The sequence below is a fragment of the Poecilia latipinna genome, unplaced genomic scaffold, assembly GCF_001443285.1.
Source record: "Poecilia latipinna isolate Pla-1442-1.1 unplaced genomic scaffold, P_latipinna-1.0 Scaffold3426, whole genome shotgun sequence".
In the NCBI taxonomy this organism is placed as follows: domain Eukaryota; kingdom Metazoa; phylum Chordata; class Actinopteri; order Cyprinodontiformes; family Poeciliidae; genus Poecilia; species Poecilia latipinna.
The window spans coordinates 19,371-37,863 of NW_015116042.1; the positions used below are offsets into that span (position 1 = coordinate 19,371).

At 40.3% G+C, this 18,493-nt stretch overlaps 1 long non-coding RNA gene across 1 annotated transcript; it reads left to right on the forward strand.

Annotated features, from left to right (window-relative positions):
• The first annotated feature begins 5,837 nt into the window (after positions 1-5,837).
• On the forward strand, positions 5,838-11,862 carry LOC106940939 (uncharacterized). The gene is made up of 3 exons (XR_001423227.1): positions 5,838-6,016; positions 7,686-9,684; positions 11,258-11,862. It is a non-coding gene; the product is annotated as an uncharacterized LOC106940939 (long non-coding RNA).
• The last annotated feature ends 6,631 nt before the right edge of the window (positions 11,863-18,493 follow it).

An 18,493-nucleotide genomic window follows, 5' to 3' on the forward strand; every position in this document is an offset into this window, starting at 1 on the left:
CTAACATTGGTAACAAAGTAGATTTAGAGTCAGTAGTTGTTCAAACAGATCAGAGCAAATTTTCAAAGGTCACAAATGAATCGTGAAGCTGTCTGCTGCATGACTGTTTTCAGATACTGTCCTCATGCTGAATATTGAGTGTGCTTGAACCAAGCAGAGTAAAAAAAAGTAAATAACCTTCTTTGCATGTCTTAAAGTTGAGGTGTGTGAATGATCTATCAGTTCAAATCACGGTGTTAAGCAGGTTTGTTCAGAGGATCTGCTTTGACATGCCATAAAAGTCAGATATCTCCCTCTTCGGCTGCACACTGTTTGACTAAAATTATAACGATGAGGTGTTGCTTCACCCATGGGTCATTAGAACGTCTGAGAGGAAATCCTGTTCCAGCACAAAATCCAACACACACACAGAGGCTAGCTGTAGCTCGCAGCGCTAACAGACGCAGCAACACTTTCAGTTCATTTCCCATCAACTTAACGCCAACAGCATGTTCAGTACATCACCTTTATGTAGCTGCATAAAGCAATTTTTCACGTAATTTCATCAGGACGCTGACACTGTGTGACCAAACGAAGTTCAAACCATCTAATCCGCCTAATTATCAAAGTGTGTGCAAATGAAGAACTGAGCTCTGAAGCAAACTGTGCTTCTTCTTTTTAAACACAATCAAATGATTCACTGTGGATGGAATTCTGGAGTGGGGGGGAATGTAAATCTTTATTCCTGCTTTTGTAAATTAGAACCAGAAGCTAAATGGCTCCTATTCTCCAGGAGCAACACTGTTTGCAACACGCACATTGGGTCTCCATGGTTGCATGCATATTTTTGACAGAAAAAAATGAAAATGTTTTTGAAGAAAAAAAAAAGAAAAAAAAAAAAAGGAAAACACAATGACTGGCTTCCCCGCCTTTTAAGCCAGCTATTGTCTCGACCATTGTGCCAGTTATTAGTCACCCGTTTTCAATATTTTGTCTTATTTGAGCTAAGAATAAGATTTTGACTGTGGTTTAAACGTATTTGCACTGGTTTGAAAAAATGAAAAAAAAAAAAAAACATATATATGCAGATTAGTTGCAGAAGTATGGCTGCAGTGAAGCAGCCATAATTTCTGGGATAAAGCTAATGAGAAGCACCAATAGAAAACTGCAAGAAGCAATAAAGAGCATGTTAGTAATGTTGTATGGATAAATAAGGGGGGGGGGGGGACGGGGCTACTTATAAGAGGCTGAGCAGCAGGAAGATTGAGATATCTTGTGTCATTTTGTGGTGTCTGCAAAGTTTTAGGCTTCATTATTATTTTAAATAATCTTTTTTTTTCTTTTTACAAATTCATGATAATGTAAACAAACATTGGGTGTCACAGAACAGCAAATGCGTAAGGAAACTAAGGCCCCATCTACACAGGAACGTTTTATTCTAAAACTGGAACGTTTTTGTTGGCTGCATTCACGCGGAAACAGAGTTTGTTTTTTTATTTAAATGGGTTCCAGAGTGAAAATTTCACCCGTATTCATGTGGACAGCAAGAAACGCCCAACCTCATCCTTAAATGTGTCCGACGTTTCGTATACAACAACAATAATGGTGGCTTATGTGTTCGTTTTATGCTTTATAAGTGTTACAATCCAACGTGACATGGAAAGGAAGATTGACTCCAACGATGCGCCACACTAGAGACTCCAGTCTTGCTTTGTTGTCTTTTTTTTTTCTTGTTGCGTTTACCAGTTGATTCTATACAGAAAGAACACTGAATTAAGTGATGCAACATCCCTACTACTCTCCTGTCAAGTAACTGGCCTCAAAAATGAGCTTCAGAGCTCCCCACTTATTAGTTAAATAAATAAAATAAAAAAAAACAATAACATTTAAATTTCTATGTCTCATACTCCATGTTTAGCGCCACTTACAGGTCTGGAGGAGTAACAGTAGCATTTTGGATCATTCTCGATGTTTCCGTGTGATTTAAAAAATTTCTGAAAACGGTCCCGTGTGGACACTGAAACCAATAAACAATGATGTTGTTTTGTTGGATGCTAAAAAAAACAGTAAAATAAAATACAATCACAATTCTTTCATACATCTCAGGTATGAAAGGAGATTTAAAGTAGGTTTTGTGTTATCTTGCAACACCATTTTCCACATATGGTAGGGATGAAAAATTTCCCAACCCAGCATAAAACGTTGGCTGTGCATTCCTTTGGTTTGTATTTGTGTTGTGCTGAAAACCAGAACTGTTTGGACAAAGAAAATGCTTCTTATCAAAAATACCTCTTAACAAACGGAACAGAAATATAAAATGAGCGAGAAACAATGAGAGAAAGACGTCAGTATAGATGAATTCTGTAATACAAAGTTCTGCGAGTTCAGTAAGACACGACTAGTACCAGTAGAATCTGTTGCCCTGTGCACTCAACACCGAAGTTGTTATTTGCATAGAGGCCAGGTCTGTGGTTTGAGAATGCTGTGACCGAAGCGCGCATTAGCATATAGGCAGGCAACGGGGCCGAGCATTTGACGCCCAGAATGGAGTTGCGGCTTGCTGGACGTGATCGAGCATATGAAGTGGAGGTCCACAGGTGAGATCATGCTGGACTGTGACGGAGAAGTTCCCTGGAGTAAAAGCTACAGTTTGCCGTAAAAGACGGCATCCTATTTGTAGCTGAAGAGCAGCAAACTTGAGTCAGAAAAGATTATCTTAAAGCCTTTCCACAAAGATGTTTGGTGTGCTGACACCCGAGTGGGTTTGACTTAAGTGACAGGATTTAGATTTGATGCTTGACATTGTTTTTGCTGGTGAACGGCGGTTAATGAGCCACAGATTTATCAACAGGAAATGAGAGGACGAGTGGAAAAAGGGCTTTTCTGCCTTAAGAATTGCACCTGTGCTCCGGTTTGGCTGGTTGAGGGCAGGGAGTGTCCTAATGGTGCTGCAGGCTCAGCTCAGCTGCGTCTGCGTGACCCGTTAATGGTCTACTGGGTATTTGATGACAGTTGCAAGAATCTGACGCTCCGGGGTGTCCGTTGCAGCTTTTAAATTTTTGTCATCAAATCTGTCCCGACTGAGCTGATTTATCGCCGTCTCTTCGTGTCATGAATCTCAGATTTCCCTATTAGACACCACATGCACTTGGTCCTGTGAGGTTCCACTACAGAAATAATTAAGACACTGTATTTCCCTCTTCAATCTTTCTGAGTCGACAACAAGGACACAGGTACCTTCTAGGACTTTCTTCCCGATTCTGCAGTGATGGAACGATGAGGAAAACGCTCATTCACGGGACGCGACGGGCAATCTCTGCAGTTTGTGTCGCTCTGTTTTTGTGGGACTGCAGGACAGACTTTGGGTCGAGCCAAAACGAAAGGGGAGGCCCTGTAATGTCTAGTAAACGTCTGTCAGCTCTTTGGCCGAGCAATCTGTTGCTCTGTTCCTCCCGGAGCGTCTGCTCAACACATAACCTAACGCAGGACAGTTATTCACAGCTGCCTTAGAGGACAGATTTAAGGGCTGACTAAACTCAAATTACCACCTGACCTGTGCACTTGTTAAAGAGAGAAAGCTAAACCTCACAAGTATGTCCCTAAAAGATTATGTTGAACACCGCAAAAAGAAATGATGGAAGAACTCCGAACCAGACCCCGGAGTCAAGGAATCTTTTCAAGATGCACAGAGTAAAAGAAAATTGCATGTCGCAAAGCACGGACTGCACTTTAAGCTACGCAAAGAAATATCAGATGCTGTGACTTTATTACTGGACTGGATTGTACAACATTGGAGGACCACAAAAAGTAAATAAATCTATTTTTAGTTCCTTTCTGTCCTCGTTGCAACAACGCTTCTTGGTATTAAAGCTTAAACAGTTGGGAAGCCTGTTAATATCCCCGTTAAATGTTTCCACATTTGTAAGAAAAATGCATTTGCGGGGGCACCCAATGCCTAACAGCTTGCTCTGCTATTGATTCTTGCTTAGTCCCACCAGATGCTTATTCATCTGGTGGGACGATTAAAGTTTGGAGAAGCAAAGAATATTGGTAGTTCAACATTTTGACACAGAGAACCCAGTAGCGGGTGAGGGACAGTCACACCCAACAGCTTGGCATTCTCTCTTCGTGCTGGTCAACAGCTTGGTCACACACTATTAATAAGCAAGTGTTGCAACTTATTGGAAAATGTTCAAATAAAATTACAACGCTGGCGTCTGAGACGCAGCCACACAAACAACAAACTGACAGGTTGTCATTAACTTAAAGGTTTTCCGACCTTCGTCTTGAGAAACGAACGCGGCTTTGGGTCAAGGCTGGGGCTAGAGGTGAGTATATGGTATCATCTGTTTAAATAGTTGCAAAATGGGAATCAGCTTGAAATTAAAACCAATTAAAACACTCAACAGTGAAGTGGGCTTCCATTTATTTGGAAAAATAAAGCTATTCCTTCAAAATTAGCATGTTTGCAAAGCATTTGCACAGCATTAAAACAATTAAATATATTCTTCCAAAAAGCCTTTATTAACCTGTTGGTCTCAGGTTGTCATTCACAATGTACAGGGGTGTCAAACTCCACTCCTCAAGGGCCGTTGTCCTGCAGTGTTTAGATGTGCCACAGGTAAAAAACAGTGGAATGAAATGGCTTAATTACCTCCTCCCTGTGTAGATCGGTTCTCCTGAGCCTTGCTAATGACCTAATTATTCTTTTCAGGTGTGGTGCAGCAGAGGCACATCTAAAAGTTGCAGGACAGAGGCCCTTGAGGACTGGAGTTTGACACCCCTGTCACGAGAGGACCCAAGTTTGGGTCCTCTAGTGACAGACAGGTTAAAGTCAGGCCCAGTACATTTAGAACATAAATGGACCATTTCTTATTAGGCATTTCTTTAAAATGAAGAATGTAGCTAAAAGCTATTTTCTTCACACAAAAAAAGCTAATTTAAGACTCTCACGTAATCATGCTTATCTTGTGTATTTTATAGTTAAAATTTTGTCGTTGAGGGTACTGATTGCATACATTTCTCATGACAAATTCCTTCATGCCCCACAATATGAACGGATAGTAGTGAGTTTGATGAGCTAGTTGGGCGCTGAGCCCCTTTTCTTATCCACCGAGGGAATTACTTTGCACCTGTTAGAGCGGCACAAAGGAGCTGCGTTTCCATTACAAATGTGCGCAAAAATTTGTCGATATTCCGCTCATGTTGAAAAAACACAATTTCACAATTGCTGTTCCTGTTAATTATGAGACGCAGTTAAAATCGCACGAGTAAGTTTGTTCACTGGATAAGTCTTTACAAAAGCATGCTTCGACGTCATCCTCCTACTACTTCCTGTGTCGTCTTCGTATTTTTCGCCAGTGGTAACAACATTGTTGATCACATGACTTGCATGGTGAAGAAAAACATCTTTCCATTGCAGTTTGCGAACTACACTCAATAAAATCGCTTCATCCTTTTTATAGAAAGTTTATTTCCATTAAGCACATTTATTTTTTGTAAATCCAATTTGCACAATTTTATGGCCGACAGAAACACAGTTACCGTCTAAATGTTTTATTTTTAACAATGAGCTTCACAAATAAAATTGTAACTTACAGACAGGGTCCTGTAAACATTGGAAGAGGTCAGAAGAATCAAAATCAGCCACGTTTGCGCAGACAAGCAAGGAATTTGACTTCGGTTCCACGTTGCTGTCAATGAAGGCAATTTAGATACAAGCGCATAAAAAGAGAAAGCGATATTCTCACATGCTCTCTCGGCACCCCTCCGCTCTGGCATCCTGTGGCTAACTGGGATGCTGCGCGCGGACCCCCATATCTCTACGTATGTGTGCGTGTGTGCGCGCGCGTGTGTTTTTGCGTGGACGCAGCCCCGTCTGAGACTTACCGCGTACATTTATAGTCGAGCGGCCCATCAATCTTAATAGAGGAGACGAGCGCAAAGAGCCGATGAAACGCCAAACATGATCACTATTCAGTCAACGACGGCAAGGAGAGAAGGAGGAGTGGGAGGGGGAGAGGAGAAGAAGGATGAGGTGAGAAAGACAGAGGTCGCAATTTGTTTATCCCTGTCGGTGATAATAATGATCTGATCCATGTCTAGATGACGGTGTGACAACTGGTGAACAGGCAGGCAAACATTTATTGCTTTGTAGATTCCTTCCTCTTGCTATTATTATTATTTATAGTAGAAATGTAAATTTGCTCAAAGTCTATCACCAGAGAGAAGAAGGAGGTCACATGATGGACGTGAGATCGTCCTGGAAAGAGCTTGTGCATGTGTGTATGTGTTTGAGAGAGAGAGAGAACTGCTGAGAGGTGGGGAGTGGGGAGGGGATATTTGGCAGTGGGCTGCTATGCTGTGCTGACACAGGACACACAGGGCCTCCATGCAGCCACAGAGCAGTCACTCTGAGGCCCAACCTGGAGGGGCCGTACGAAGACTCACACTGACAATAGTGCTTACAGTGTTTTTACAGTTTGCTGATGGAAGAGAAACGCTTCATGCAATTAGTTGGCAATATGCTATACACGGCATTATGGAGTTACATAACTCTACCCTGGGATATCATTTAAATACAATAAAAGGAATCTATTTTTGCAGCCTGAAAATAATCGGAAACGTGTCCGATTCAACGAAAGGACACAGACACTATCGGATTTTATTTCTTTAAACTGACTGAACAACTTCCAGTTTTGCCGCCTTACTGCAAAACTGGATGGATGGATGGTAAGGAGTTCACACGTGTAGTATAAATCCAACTATACCGTGAAGGATTCAGATGTTTGTTAGAGAACATTAGTGAACAAAAAGCATCATGAAGATCAAAGACAGCAGACAGGTCAGGGAGAAAGCTGTAAAAAAGATAAAGCATAGTTAGGTCATAAAAATGTACCCAGGTTTAAAGATCTTACAGAAAACTGTTTAGTTCACGATCTGGGAACGGGAAAAGCAAAACCAGCTACAGAGGTGGAATCTGTTGACAAAGACAACTATTAGTCATGCTTTCCACAAATTTTTCCTTAATAAAGAGCAGCAAGAACAAAGCCACTGCTGAAAGCAGTCTGTTCAGATCAGACCGATGTTGAACTTGTTGGCTCATGTCCAAAAATGGAGGCCTTGTTTACACGTGAACGCCAGGACGGTGAAACGCAAATGTCTTTGTTGCGTTTTGGCCAGAAAAAACACACAAAGGTTGGACAAAAAGCTGTAGAGTTAAACATTTTTTAAAGACGCAAGAATTCCCTTTTGTTTTCATCTCTATATAAGGGAAGGGTTACGAAAACACGCCTCTGCAGAAGACAGTTCACAAAGTTTCATCGCCTCCTGCAGGCCTGGCATGCAAACTACACCATTTGCAGTATCAATTTGACAGAATGTATGAAAAAGTTCAATGGACATAAATGCTTTTGTGCAGAGCTGCATGCATTTACACACTTTATTCTTTTCACAAGTTTCCAGTCTTTGCTTTTTTATCCTGTTGTCAACTCCATAAGTTGATATTCACGCAAATTACGTGTTTCAGTGATGACACAAATAAGACAACTTACATGGGATTCATGAATCCCATTGGCCAAAATGTCCGACTTATCTCATTCTACACTGAGATTTGTCTTGTACTATTTGGCAAGACAAATGAAGCGCACATCAAAGCTGGGCAAATATTTAAGATCCTATTCATGTCTTGTATATTTTGCCTTCAGGTCCGAGAGGCCGGAACACAGGAGGCAGTGTGTGGCGAAGTGAACCTAGGAACGCCTGCAACAGCTGTGAGAAACCATCGGATCTGCCATTCCTCACACTTCAACAGGCAACAAGAGAGCGATTTATGATGACCGGAGAGGGAGAGGGACAAGGAGACATAAACAGACCGGACTAGGGACAAAGAATTAAATAAACACGGGGAATAATATGAGGAGTTGAAGGCAGGAATGTGATAAAGGAGGAAAAATTAAAGGAGAGGGAGAGATGGATGGAGCGAAGGGAGCTGAGTGACAGATTAAGTGCTGGTTGAGACGACTGAGAAAGGAGCTGGAAGGAGCCAAAAGATCGAGATTAAAATCTCAGAGATTTCAGTGTCGAAGTTTCAGATCGTATCGTACATTCTTTACAATAAAGTCAGAGTTTAACAGGACACCAAGGCGCATGGAGTGATATGTCACAAACGTGAAATCCGCAGACACAAAAAGACCCATCAGAATCAAGGACGAGCAGCAGAACATTGGAGGTTCGTGCCAAAAAAAACATGGCGGCCCGCCTGATGATAGTATCAGTCGCTTCGAGGTATCCGGAGCTTCCAGTACGGTTTGACTACAACTCGTAAAAATAGACCACTTCCTTATCCATAGGGTCATCTTCTAAAAGCCCCTTGCCTTGAGGATGTGGTTAATATCCAGGTCTTATGGGTGAAAAATTATCTAAATACGGGTCGTCTGAAGAATTTAAAGATCTACTCCCGTGTAGCTACCTCCACCCCCTCGTTTCCACGTTCCCTCCTGTCGCATTCTTGTTTTCCGTCTGCCTGTGCTGTCTGCGGTGGGTTAGTGGTGTGAACACTTGGTTTATTTGCTCTTTTAATACAAGCTGACCCCTGCCCTCCTCCCCCAGCACCCCTCGATGTGTGTGTGCGTGTGCATACATGTGAGCGCGGGTGCGTGCAAGCCCAGAGAGCACTCTCCCATGACAACTACGTCAGCGACCCGGAGATGGTGTCGAAAGAAGACCACACCGCAACGAGGGAGACAGCTCACGCCAGCCTAGGACACATGCGCACAAATAAACCTAATGCGCATATACACTCATGTCCAACAAAGCAAAACCGTAGGACGGAGTGTGTATGTGTGTGTATATATATGTACGTGTGTGTGTTTATGTGTGTTTTGGAGCCGAGGAAATCTTCAGCATGTGTTTCAAGAATCCCTGGGGCTCGCGCTCAGCCGGGATTGACTGAAGGGGCCCGCCGCGTTTGTTTCCATAGTGACAAAGCCGTCGCTGTCAAGCGCCACCCAGGTAGCGCTGTCAATCACACTGGCTCGCAGCCAACCACACGCAGGCCGTGCCGCGACCAATCACAGCCAGCTCCATCTATCGAGAAAACCAGTGGGAGATGATCACAGACTCTGAGGTCGGTGATGTATCTCTGCCCAAAAGAGCATAAACAGGAAGAAGATATGGTTGGCGATTTGGATTATTTCGCCCCACCGAATAAAGATGGCAACTTCCATCAAAATGTTTATCTATTTCAATCGTTGTATCAATAAGAACAAAGCTTCTTCAAGGACAGCTTTGAGACCAATTACCTGATGGGTAACCCAACATGTTTAGAGAAAAACCAGGCAGAACAAAAGCAGAAAGACTGTGGCCGTGATTCAAACTCAGGGACTTCTTGCTCCAGGATAACAATGCTAGCCTTACGCTACCAACAGTCCCACATTGCAGCCCACGTGTGGAAACTTGAACGTGTCATTTACAGCTGCAAGTACGAGACTGCGGTGCTTTCGTTTTCGCCTGTCTCCGTAGCGACGTCTCTGACCAGCTAGATGTAGTTTAATGCTGTTAGCTAACATCCTTCCACCAAGATGTCAAAGCAGGGGTTCTGCTGCCGAGGCTGCATCCTATCTGAGCTGATCCCCATGAGGTGGAGGACAGCAGCCAGTACAACAATTGGTTTCCATGGAGACTGAACGCAAGTTAGAGGAAGAAGTAAGAGCAGTAATTGATGTGACAGGTAAAGCTCACGCTTTCAACTGGTGGATCTCATGTCTGACGTGAGACGCTAGCTCACTGATATCCTCCAGACAAGGGAAATTTGATTTTGTTTTATTGTATTCTTTTTTTGTTTTTTACACAATATGGCTTTAAAAGATATGAATTGCTACTTATTTTTACCATCTTTTGGCAAGATTTCTTCTTCTACAGACCCAGTCTATAAATTAGAATATTATTAAAAAGTCTGTTTATTTCAGAAACTCCATCTCTAAATGAAACACATTATATAGATATACTGTATAAACACAGACTGGTGATTTATTTTTCTTAAATATTATGTTTTTTTGTGTGTGTTTTTTGATTACCGTTAACGAAACATGGCATTTGAAATTAGAATATTACATAAGACCAATAAAAAAAAACATTTTATAATGCAAAAATAAGGATTTTCAAAATGTACTTTGAGCCCAACAAACGATAAATTATCAAATTTATCGAATGCGACTGTAAAAGGGTAGGGGCTTTGCAACTCGCAGGTCGTAACGTTCACAAATAATCCCACCGTTATAAAGTTGGACATGAAACACATCAATTTCAGGTCCTTACAAAAACCAGGAGCAGCACAGGCCAAAAATATTAGCAAGGGCCATAAAAATGTGTTCTATTTCTGAGCCGAGGCGATAAAACGCAGATGTAACACAATACAGAAGTCAAGGTGTTGCATAGCGATGTCAAATAACCCCCCGGCTGTCATGTGGCTACAAAAATAGACAAGCAAATACATGTCATTCGGAGACGGAAAAGAGGAGAAACAACAGAGGCAGGGGGACGGATGCCGGCGTTTCAACAGACAGAGGAAATGTTTACAATCCTCCGGGGAGTCTGTGTTTGATATCAGTGGCAGAATCCTGCTTGATTCCAGTACATATAATAAAATGTGTTTCAAAAGGGTTAGCATGTAGCCACACAAGTTACAGCCTGCGGGTGACTGATACTCGGGCTCCACTGTAACCAGATGTGACGTTTGACACTGATAGTAAATTACCACATTTCAGATGATAAACAGTAGAAAAGGATATAAACTTATCACCTGAATGTAAGGAAGTGCACAATAAATTGTAAAAGAATGTTATGTGCTTAATGTGTAGATAACGTAAGCAGATAATGTAAATGTTACAAGTTACTTTTGAATTGTGGTAATCCTCTAATCTGATTAGATTCTCTTTATATGGTCATTATTGTTGATAAACCAAATCCCATCCAGCACTGAAAAACAAATTTCAACTTAAAAAAATCTGTTAATATGTTGCAAGGAATCAAATTAAATTCATCAAAGTAAATGTATTAAGTTTAAGTTTTTGTGTTAAAGAAACGCAAATAAATGAATAAGTTTAATTCAATTACATATAACGAATTCAATTTTTTTTATAGCTCCATTCATTGTTGTCATTGAGGTCCAGTAATCCCAGCTAAGACACCATTCAAAGTGTTAGTTCTTGTTCTTAACATCAGTGAAAATTGTACCATATTTTTATGTATTTATGTTTTTGTAAATGTGTATCCGCAGCAACCGCCTGAGAATGGCCTGACGATCCCTGTTACTACCACCGTTTCCTTTCGCCTCCCCAGCAGACTTCATCAGAGCAAATCTTTGTCTCAAACAAGTTAGTTTGAGTCTCCTACAACTGAAATGCTTCAAACTAAGTCAAAAGTCTCTTGTTTTCTGATCAGATCAATTTCAGAGCCTCTTATCTGCTCAAAAGAAAATAGGCAAATCTTATAATATGTGTATTTTTTTAAATTCTGTATTTCTGGGATATCATGTCGTTGAAATCCAGACTTTAGTAACCAGGTCTGTTTTTATTTTAGCTGTAGTGGAATAAATGAACCACTGAATGCACCTTCAAAGCTTGATAAATTTATTTTACTGAATAAACCTAATTACTGTGTTTTCCTGTTGTACAAAATTAGCTGTGACAGGTGTGTGTGTGTGTGTGTTCTGCGTTAATCCCTGTCCTTGCTGAGCAGTCACACACCGCACACAAGAAGAAGACTTTTGTTCCCTGTGGGCTACAGTAGTCTGCAGTCTGTGTGCCTGACTGGCTGAATACAGTAAAACCCTTTTGCACTGTAATCTCAGATCAATAATAGTGATCAGTGGCTAATCATCAATACCGTTCCCCATCTGCCACCACAGCGAGCAAACAGACACTGCAAACTGAAAACCTCTAGCTGCTCAGGGCCGAGCTTTTCTTTTTTTAATAAACACTAAAACATATAAACAGTCGACCCCCTCGCAGGCATGACGCCGTCATTAATACACGGAGGCGGATGTTGCTGTGACCTCTCTCCTTTTTAAGGCTGACCCCAGCAGATGACCCCGGAGAGGGATTAGTGTCTGATATGCCTAATTAACTTGGCAACGCACAGCCCAGATTGGGACAGCAGCCGAAACTATTCACAACTTCTTCCTCTCTTTTCTTTTCTTCCTCAGGTTAGTTTTGCTTTGGAGTCTTCTTAAATATTCAATAAAATAAATAAATAAAACGGAAATGAAAAGACTTTAATAAAAACAACTGTGTCTCCTGAATGAATCATCGTTCACACAACTTCTATTTTTTTTCTAAGGGTATTTCTAAATTATGCCTTTTAAAAAAAAAAAAAAAAAAAAAAAAAAAAGGTTTTCCATACCAATCCGCCGGTATTCCTCTGGTTCCCCCCCACCCCCCCTTCCTCTCCCCTTTGTGATCCCTTTGAAGCCTGAACAAGTGTATTTTGACTGCAGGGTTAGCAGAAAAGGAAGCAGAGGTTGGACTTTCGCAGGATTTTCAAACCGACAAAAACATTCAGAGTGAAACCAGCGGAAATGAGAAAGTTAGCATAACATACAGAGACGTGCGGACCCACACTGAGCCCCGAAACGCAAAGAAAGCACCAGCTAGCTACAAACCACACACATAGGAGATTACGAGTTGATATCTCTTGTAAAAGCAGAGTTGCTGTGGCAACTAAAGAAAACATTTCTGATCAGCTTCTTCCGTCAGATGTAAGTCAAAGTGATAATTATATGCAGGAGGGTGATTTTAGTTTGAAATTCTGCTGCGTCTGTTTGAGACTCTTATTTTGTAGTTAGAAAGGTAGTACTTCCTGCTTTGCTGCCTTGTAAAAGGTGTGTTTTAATTCTCAGGAAGCCTTTAAGGAACCAGGTTAGTTTTCAGAAGCATGAAGGCTGAGCTATAAGGTTGAATGCTAAAAGTTCTTACCAGATTCAGATACACGACATTTTATTTCAGGCATCTCTAAGGACAGCCCAAGCTAGTCGCACCTGGAGCAAGAAACAAATAAAAAAAAAAATCGGCAAGTTGAAAGCAGGGTCACAAATTTATTTTTATTTACTTCCATTAAAAATAAAAAAACTAATTTTATTGTGATGGGGGTCTTTTTGTATTTTTTAGCCAACTTAGCAACAAATTAATATTTTAACTAAAAATGTTCCAAAAAAGGGTCTCAAAGCTGTAGTTTTCAAACTTAATCAGAAATATCATTTTAATCATTTTAGTTTATTCCCAGCATCAAAAACTGTCTTTGAAAACACTTAGTTTATTTATTGGGTTTGACTGAGTCCGTTTTTGAGTTCACTGGAGATTTGTGGCCTTATTTACTATGACATTAAAATGACAGTGAGCAATAAAAAAAACACAGCTAATAAAAGAAAAACACTTGTTTGGTACTGAAAATTGTCAATATAAGTTATGAATTTGTTATGTAAAATCTCATACAGAGAAAAACACAAATAGCCTTTAATTTCACAAATTAATTTCACTTAAACCCCGACAGAGTTTGCTTTCAGATCCATTGATAAAATCGTCCAACGTTCTCCTTTAAAATCCTCTCATCTGGTTTGTGCGCACATTTTTTTTTCTTTAACGCTTTTTCATATTTTTAACGACTTTGAGGATGAAAAATGAATAGAAGTGTCATGAGCCTCACATCTGAAAAGTTGCAAAAATTCTGATTAAAAACATATTTTGTTTTTGACTGTTCAACAAGTCGGATAAAGCAAATATTCAATTCGATGACAAAACCATTAGATCCATGGATTAAGTTATATAAACTTAAAAAAGAAGAAAAAAACAACATTTTCAGGCTTTTAATAGAAGCCAGACTTCCATCCTCTGAACATGTCTGTCGTGGACGTTCGGCTTCCTTCCAGCTGGAAACTTTCTAAAAAAAAAAAAACAGTATCATTTTAATTACAAAATCATGAAGGCTGCTCTGCACATCATACAGAAAAGCACACGCATATGTTTGCCGACCACCGGGGCAAAGGTCGGTGTTGAAAGTGTGAAGGGTAAGGAGTAAGGTGTGCGACCTTGCTTGCCGCCATACGGAGGACTGCGGTCTGTCCCATGTGAACGTCGAATCCCTGTTTCGATCGGATTTTCCGCTTGCCAAAAACATCCTCGCAAAATTTCAAAGCTGGATTTGAAGTTTTTATCAGGACGTGATGTTAAGAGAAAGAGAGAGAGAAGAGAGAGAGAGAGAGAGAGAAAGAGAGAAAAGTCCAATAAGAGGGCAGGGAAGGGTGACCAGTTATTACAGGCGACCAGAGAGAAGGACAGATGGTTAGACACTGGTCAGGGTTACACAGCAAAAGGCTGTAAAACAGATATGAGGAAACCATGTGTGAGGAGCCTCGGAATGCATACGCTCCCCACAAACGCACACATATTACACTCACTCACTCATTGCACATTTGCTGAGTGTGATAGCAGGGGAACGCTGGCAGGTAATAAGAAAAGCAGACATTTACAGAACCACATGTTCTGTCAGGGCTGATGGGAAATCTTTTCAACGCGAGATGAGCGTTTGGATGAAAATCACACGGGGAAAATGTGAAAGTGAAGTTGAAATACAGTCGATGTGATATTTGTGTTGCGTTACTGACACACAAAAGAGGAAAATTAGTTGCTCTAAATTAATTTTTTTTTGATCCAGCAGAAATGTTAGTGTATTTGCAGTTTTGTGTGATCCGTTTCACTGCACTATTATGACTCATCGTCACATCATGAGGAAACGTTGATGCATAAAGTACAAATTTTAAAAAGATATGGACAAACAAACAAATGTAAATAAATAAATAAACTAATACTGATTGATGTCTTTTTGCCGATGAGAAGTCTATCCAGCTACCAAAAAAATTACATTTCTGTCTCTGCAACAAATTTTAATTAAACATTTATATGGAGCTAAATTGGGGTCTTGAAGTTCAGAAAAAAACATTTTAAACTGAAATATTAGTTTAAAACTGACAAATAGTTTGAAAAAAAAATATTAATCTGAAAAGTATTTCTGAACTTTTTTCAGTTTTCTGTCATTTTTTATCTCAAATCTTTATTTTCAGTGTAATGTTTTTTGCAATTTCAAAGCATTTTTTTCTATTTTAAACTTTTTCTCAGTTTCAACATAATTTTTCAATTTAAATTTTGTTTCTGTTTCAAACAGGTTTTTTTTCGTTTCAAATTCTTTTTTGTTTTCCTTTAAAAAAAACTTAATGGCCCCAATTTAGCTCCATACATTTGCTTCCGCCTGCTGTTTTGGCATTGAGATAACTTCTAGTTTCAAAATCAATTAAATGAAAAATATCCACATCCAAATCATGTTGTTTTTCGTCTTTATTTGGAGCAGGAAATCAAACCGAAATCAAATGGAGAATCTGCATTCAGGAAGGAGATCAGAAAACGAAAAGAGGGTCAAGTGGAGCTGAAACCAGATAGTCTACAAAAACAGAAATGTAGCAAAAACAGGAGAAAAAAGTTGAAATTAAAGGAGCAAAACAACCTGACAGACAGCAGAATCATTAAGTCAAACAAAATCTGTAAGGAAAAACCAGTTAGACTTTATTGCTAACAAAACAAGCATCCACGCTCTATAAATATACTCCGACGGGATCACTTTTGTCCTTCCTTTGTCCAGTTTGAGAATAAAAAACAGACAAAAAAAAAAGAAAAGGAAAATAGGTTGAAGTACAATCAACACGATCTTTTCCTGCGCTCTGCTGTCAGCACCCTGAGGATCCGGGTGACACATCAGTTCCCTGGAACCACAGACAGGCGCCAAGGCCCAGTGTAATCTGCCCAAACATCTCTTCTTCTTTTCCCTCCGCTTTGATCTGCACATCTTCCAAGATCTTCCTCTCAGACTTTTTTTTTTTGCCCCCAGATTGTCTTTAGTCACTCTAAAGCTTACACTTACACCTTCAGCAAGGCGAGACGATCCGAGCAGGGATCTTCACAGACGAGCAGATGAGGCGGGCTGCTGGAGGAAGCTCCATCTCTTTCATCTGTAACCAGTTCCTGTGTGACGATCGCTGCTGGGATACTGGCTTAGACACGCTCAGGGATTGTGTTTGCTTGTTTACAGATGTGATTTTGTTTTACTTTTCCCCCAGTGGTGCCAGTTGTGTGACCATCAGGGCATCGCAAGCTGCGCCGAGTAACACTGAAAGCTTTCTTGCTCAGAATGAATACGAGTTTAATCTGTAATCTGGTCAGCAGAGGTCGAGTTAACACGTTTTTTCTTTTACGTCGTGGAAAAATTCAGAGTTGCAAAATGGAAATAAGAGCAAAAGCATCCATACCCTTTGAGGTTTTTCTACATTTCCGCACCGGCCATTTTTGATCCATTTTTCATTGCTAATCCGCTGGATGGATGGAGAGCTTTTGTGACTGTCAATTTTCAAGTCCAATTTAATCCTGGACTTTGACTGGGACAGTCCAACACATGAACTGATCCAGCTCTATTGTAGCTTTAGCTGAACCTCTGACCCCAGTTCCAAATCTTAAAAAAAAAAAAAACAATCCTACTGCATGGTACTGCCACTTCCATGTTTCAACATGGAGATTTTTCGTTTTCAGACACAATTAGCATTTAATTTGTTAGCCAAGAAGCTCAATTAAGGAGACATCTGACTTATCTTTTTCTCTCCTACATTATGACTCATGGTACGCTTTAAATCAGACAGTTTTGTTTTATTCCAACAATGGCCATCCACATTACTACTCCTCCCTTAAGCCTGCATGCGTGGGTGAATGACTAATGGTTGTGTTTGTCTTCTTCCCTGATGAATGCTCTCCTTTGCTGATTTGATCACGTCTTGGTAGGTTTGGAGTTGTTTCGCACTCTCGCCGCTTTTCAGATGACGGATTGAAAATATTCAAAGCTTCGGGTATTGTTTCATAACTTAATACTGCTTAAAACTTCCCCCACAATGTTATCATCTGGGCATGTTTGGGGCATTCCTCGGTCTATCTGACCACTATTGTTCTGGTTTTATGGTGGTGGTCCCTAACCACCATAAAAACTGGGAGTCCAAAGCGGATAACATACTTAGAAATGTCTTAGAAACGTCACAACTATGCAGCCGCTTTTGTGTTGGTCTACCGCAGGAAACCTCGACGAAAATGTAAGTTTGTGGTCCTAATGGGATGAAATGCGAAAAGATTCAAGTGGTATCAATACTAACACTTTGATATCTTAAATTTTTCAACTCCTTTCAGTAGTTAGGCAGCATGAAAGTGGACAAAATGTCTCCTATTAACACTTCCCTGTTAGCTGCCTCATTCCCATGACCAGCCCACTGCAGGAGGCTCTGCTGGGAAGAAGGACACGGCGTTCGGACACCAATGTAGCATGAGCCCGACCCCCGGTAAGAACATACTTCTGACACACACACGAGGGTGTATATTTAAAATATAATTTCCCTGTGCCACTGTTACCCACACCTTTCCATCCGGTTTAGACCCATGACTAAATAAACACCATTCACACTCCATCTGAGCCTACACACCAACCCCAACACACACACATACACACATTCACTCAGTTTGGTGTCTGTAATTGAAATAAAATGGAAAGAAAGTAAAAGGTTATGACCTGCTGGTTCTGGTGATGTGCTATTAACTGCTTACCCAAAAGAAATATGGTTTTTCTCAGTCTCACTTTCTCACATTCCCACCATCTTTTCATGCATGAGGTCATATCCATGGATTTTCTTAAGTTCAGACGTTACATCCAATGAAAATATCTCGGTGCGTTGCACGGCTTCTTATGAACCCTAAAAGTTTCCTTTTCCTCCCTGTGCTTTGTTTTGGATTTCTTTATTTTTCTTTTTTCTTTTTTTTTAAGTGCTAAAGGCTTTTTTCATCCTTCGCAATGTTATTTGGGGCTGTCCCAATCAATCAATCAATCAATCAATCAATCAATAAGCAATCCAATTTACATAGTGACTACAGTCCCAACTCTGTTTTCTTGACATCAACATTATTTGAGTTTGTGTGGCCTTTTGTTTCTAAATGTATCTTTGTCAACACATACAGCTAGGCTAAAGCTAGCATGTTTTTAATATTTATTATGGCTTGTTAATGATTTGGCTACTCGCAGCCAAATATATCAACAGTAAAATGAGTTATAAAAATTTTATTTTTTTAACATTCATGTAACTTTTCTAAAAAAAAAAAATTTTTATAAACATATTTATTAAAACTATATTAGTAGTGATAGTACAGTATAAGGCAGATATGGTAAGAGCTCCTCTGCTAACTAGAAACAAATTTTAGTCTTAGAGCTGTCAATCACAATCTGATGTGGCGCTGCTCATCCTCGCTTCCCCTCCCCGCTGCTGCAGCTAGCCTAGCCTGTTATGAATGCTCAGGCCTGTTAGCATGGCCGCCGATGACAGCAGATAAATTAGCATATACAGCAGCAAGCACACGAGGATGACTGACAGCGATAAGACCCTCCT